Source organism: Panicum hallii, unplaced genomic scaffold (assembly GCF_002211085.1).
Source record: "Panicum hallii strain FIL2 unplaced genomic scaffold, PHallii_v3.1 scaffold_40, whole genome shotgun sequence".
NCBI lineage: Eukaryota > Viridiplantae > Streptophyta > Magnoliopsida > Poales > Poaceae > Panicum > Panicum hallii.
Window position 1 is genome coordinate 187,040 of NW_020356182.1, and position 5,506 is coordinate 192,545.

The window sequence follows — 5,506 nt, forward strand, 5'->3', positions numbered from 1 at the left end:
TCGGCTTGGACCCGAGCCGTCGCCGCCGGTGAGTCCAAATTGCCGGCCCCCGTACCTCCTCGTGCTGTGCTGACCCCCCTATCTCCTCCGCAGGACCCTCGTGTGTTGATCCGAGGCTCGGAGAGCGCCGGCAGTCGTCCTCCCCGCCGAGCACCGCACCGCCGTCCCGCCAAGCGCCGCCGTCGCGCCCCGGCAGGCCGTCTCCGTTCCAATTGGTGCCTCGGTAAGCACCCTCCCGATCTCCTGATGCTTTTGGGGAAGACGCGGTAGCTGGTAGGCCCGTCCCCCGCTCGGAACGCCCTCGCGATGGAGCGCCGCCAAGCAGGCACGGACTTGCCGCCGTGACCGTAGAGCGGAGGCAGAGCTGTGCCCAATCAAACCCTAGATAGGTTAGGCGGGCCACCGGCTTCCTTTCCCGGCCGAGTTCCGCCTAAGGTCGAGACCGGATGGCCAGGAATTCCCCGCGCCGGCGAGGCGCCGCCGCGGAGGCAGGACCCGGTGACCACGCAGCCGTTCCAAGGGAGGAGAACCGAGCCATGAGCTGAGCCGTCGCGGTCACGAGCCGAGCTGAGCCGATTAGATCCGAGCCGCCTCATCCTGACCTTTGATTTCTGATCCGGTGGCTCAGATACAACCCACGCGCGAGTCAAGCGAGTAGCATACCGGTCAGCGGTGGTCTTTTTGCTAAAGAGACCCCGGTCTTCCCTGGAATTAACCCGCGGTCCATCTTAATTCAAAAGAAATTACAGTTCAGCCCTGATTTATTCGTTTAAGCCCCTGTCTTTCCTGGAAATTGAACCCGCAGTCCATCTCTTGAGTTTTCTCGTGCTAGCCCCTGGATTTAGGGTTTAATTACGTTTAAGTCCTCGGTTTTTGCCCAGAAGCCCCTGGTTTCTCTGTTTTTCTTACAAATAGGTCCCTGGATCCTGTTTTAAGCGCAGTTTTCGCGTTTTAGCTCCGTTTTAGGTGTTCTTTATATGCACGCGATCGTTGTAACGCGTAGAATAGCTTTAGACTAGTTTTGTGTGCTGTTTCTATGTAATGTTGTACTGTTTTCTTATAGTTTGTTCTTGTTATGCATGTGTGTATGTGTGGGCTATGTTTGATGATCGTGAGTAGACGCGGAGCCTTTGGACCAGTACCAGGAGCAGCCGTCTTCCGAGCAGTTCGAGCAGCAGCCGGGAGAGTACGAGGAAGGCAAGTATAACATGAACATTCTATCACTTTTAAATACAATTTCATACTGCATTTTAATACTGTATACCTATAAGGACTTCCTAGCCACTTTTATATCCTTATATATATCCTTTGGGTTGCATTTTGGTTAGTTGTGCTAGGTTGCTGCGCTATAACAAACCTTGGTCCTTTTTAATTAATTTAATTAATGGTCTTATGCAACTTAAATTCTGGAGCCGACCCTCTGTGCTGTGTGCTTGAGTGGTTTGTGCGTCCTTAAAAGATGTTTTGTTAGAAACATGGTTTAGGGGGCCAGCACGGTGCTTAGTGCTTGGTTGGCCACTCTCCATAAGGACCGGTTCATAGAGCGACAACCTGGGACAACCGCGCAACCACAAGACTGGAATGGGACGGTCTTGACTTACTAATTAGGTTGTGTTGGTTTGGGAGTAACTTACCTGCGTGGGCAAGAGGGGTGGTAAGCTTCAATGGTCCCTGCTCCTCCGGCTTGGTCTGTGCTGTGTGTCTTGTACCCCCGGAGGTGGGCCCCATCGTCGCTGATCCAGAATCCTTAGCGGTTACACCTTACCAATGTGATCCTTTGTAACGGTCTCGTAGTGTGCTTGCTAGCCATCTCACCTAAGGAAGTGTGATGAACAACTAGCGTAGCTCACGACTTGTGGGTAAAGTTGTGCAACCTCTCGAGAGTGTAAAACTGATATATCAGCTGTGCTCACAGTCATGAGCGGCCCAGATCCTCCGTCTGATTAGTGGGGTTATCAACCTTTGACGAGGGCGATTCCCCGGGTGGTTTTGGTTTGGATGGTTCTCAGTAGTTCTTAATTAATATTGATTAATTCTTATGCAATTGGGTTTATGGTAATTCATCCACTTGTAGTAATTAGCTTTAATAAAATATGCCAAGACTAAAAGCTAATGCAGTTGAGTCAGCTAACCTTAGAGCCTCATGCTCGTGTTATACTTGTTGAGTACGAGTTTGTACTCACACTTGCCTCTCTACTCTTCTGTTCTATTTTGGATATCTTCGACTGCTGCTCAGTGCCCGGCAACGTGGAGGACTACGTCAGCGGCTTCGACGACTTCTAGGCGTTTGTCTCCCAGTCGACGTCCCTGTGGCGCCCAGCTCTTCATGTATCTCTTTTACGCTTCCGCAACTCTTGAACCGATTCTTGATTCGGTTGTAATAAAATAATTTATTCATGATTTATTTACGATTTATATTAATGTTATTCGTGACATGTGTTGTGATATCTTGATAATCTGTTGTATATATGCGTGACTTGATCCTGGCGCATATATGATTGCTCGATTTATGTTCTTATAAATCGGGTGTGACATGGAGTCATGCTTTTGAGATGTGTTGGGAAGACCAACAATGAAATCCATGCTAATGTCTTCCCATTTCCATGACGGTATGGGTAATGGCTGAAGCGTACCAGAGGCTTTTAAATGGCTAGCTTTAATTCTCTGGCATGTATCACATTCGGATACATATTTGGCAATTTCTCTCTTTATTCGGGTCCACCAAAAATGTTGCCGAAGATCTTGATACATCTTGGTGCTACCAGGATGAATAGAGAATTTGGACAAATGTGCTTCATCGAGGATTTGCTTACGAAGTTGATGATCCTTAGGCACAACAATCCGATCGTTGAACCATAGGACTCCTTGATGATCAGTGTGAAAACACTGATATTTAGCTTCTCCCTGGGATAGCTTGGATTTGATAATTTTGACACCCTCATCATGTAGCTGCGACATGACGATTTTATCCCGCAGAGTAGACTCAACGGAGATCAAGTTTAAACTTCCTTGGGAAATAATCTCAAGATTGAGTCTTCTCATTTGATGGCAAAGAGTGTCATTCAAGGTGGATATGGTTAAGCAGTGACAATGTGACTTGCGGCTAAGTGCATCCGCAACCACATTAGCTTTGCCCGGATGATAGTGTACCTCAAGGTCATAATCTTTGATTAACTCCAACCAACGCCTTTGCCTCATATTTAGATCAGCTTGAGTGAAAATATACTTGAGGCTCTTATGGTCAGTGTAAATGTTACACTTAGCACCCATAAGATGATGTCTCCAGATCTTGAGAGCGTGAATAACTGCTGCCAATTCAAGATCATGTGTTGGATAATTTTGCTCATGAGTCCGAAGTGCTCGGGATGCATAAGCAATAACCCGGTTGTTTTGCATAAGAACACAACCAAGGCCAACTCCAGAAGCGTCACAGTAGACATCAAAAGGCTGGGTACTATCTGGCTGAGCTAGTACTGGAGCAGTCGTCAGAAGTTTTCTCAAAGTGTGAAATGCTTCCTCACACTTATCATCCCAACGGAACTTAACTTCTTTCTTAAGTAGCTCAGTCATGGGTTTAGCTATCTTGGAGAAGTCTGGAATGAATCGGCGATAATATCCTGCCAATCCAAGGAAACTTCGTATTTGATGGACTGAAGTGGGAGGGTTCCAGTCCATAACTTCTTGAACTTTGGTTGGATCAACCGATATGCCTTGACTAGAAATAGTATGTCCCAAAAATTTCACACTATCCAGCCAGAATTCACATTTTGAAAATTTGGCATAAAGGCGATGATCCCGTAGTCGTTGAAGAACGACATGTAAATGATTAGCATGGTCTTCTTTGGTTTTGGAGTAGATCAGAATATCATCGATGAAGACCACAACGAATTTGTCAAGCTCCGGCATAAATACGGAATTCATGAGATACATGAAATATGCCGGTGCATTTGTAAGTCCAAACGACATAATCAGATATTCATAAAGTCCATATCTGGTTGAGAAGGTCGTTTTTGGAATGTCACTAGGCCTAATCTTGATCTGATGATAACCGGAGCGTAAATCAATCTTAGAAAAGACCTTTGCTCCAGCTAATTGATCGAACAAGATATCAATGCGGGGAAGGGGATACTTATTTTTGATGGTAACCGCATTGAGTGGACGGTAGTCGACACATAGCCTTAGACTATCATCTTTCTTCTTGACAAAAAGAGCAGAACAACCCCAAGGTGAAGCACTGGGGCGTATATAACCTTTATCAAGAAGATCTTGGAGCTGAATTTTTAATTCCGCTAATTCATTTGGAGGCATGCGATACGGCCTTTTTGAAATAGGTGCAGTGCCAGGTTGAAGTTCAATGATGAACTCAATGTCTCTATCTGGTGGCATTCCAGGCAAATCGTCTGGAAAGACATCAGGATATTCACATACTATAGGGATATTCTTAACTTGAATATCTGTGATAGCATAAGTGCAGGGGTGTAGACATTCTGGCTGAGGCAAATAAAGGGTGGTAATCCCATAGTATGGTGAATCAATTTCAACAACTCGGGAAGAAATATCTAGCCGGACTCGATGTTTAGTCATCCAGTCTGTCCCAAGTATAATATCAATACCCTCCAAACTTAGTAAAACCAAATCAGTTTTGATTTCTATACTACCAAACTGAATTGGCACACTTTTAACCATTTGGTTAGAGGTGATTTTTCCTCCAGGGGTAGAGATCATGTATGACCCCTGGATAGGACAAGAATCAAGTCCTAGTCGGGTACCACAGTTGTTACTAATAAAGCTATGTGTTGCTCCGGAATCAAATAAAGTAACAACTGGCTTATGGTAAATAGAAAATGTACCCGACATGACGGGAGCTCCATCTAGAAGTTCTGCCAGAGTGGTGAAGTTAATCCGTCCTTGACGAACTTGCATCACCGGCTTCTTGCCCTTGTTCTGGTTCCCCTGAGTAGAGCTTTGCCCGGGATTAGGCTTCTTGGGCCGCGGACAATCTCGGATGAAATGGTCCGCACTCCCGCAATTGAAGCAGCGATAATTACTGCCTTTCTGTGGCACTTGTTGAATATTTGGCCGTTGGCCAGATTGTTGTGCTTGTTGCGGGGGCACAGGGGGTCTGTACCTGCCTTGCTGCTGGGGCGGCCTAAAAACCAATCTTCCCGTTGGAGCATTGCGTTGTGGTGCTCTGGGCGGCGTATTAGAAACAACCCGATACCTCGGTGGTTGAGCACTCGAGGGTCCAGCAGGGTTCTTCCGCTTCTTCTCGGCATAATGCGCCACAATGCAGTCTTCCTGAGTTAAGGCCATGTTAACCAACTCACTGAAAGTATTTGCCTTCACAAGGTTCAGGCGTTCCTTGAGTTTGGTGTTAAGGCCTCGACGGAAGCGGTCTTGTTTCTTGGTATCATTATCTGCATGATACCCTGCATACTGGCACAGATGATTGAAATTCTGTGCGTACTGCAGAACTGTGTTGGCACCTTGTGTAAGAGCCAGGAAC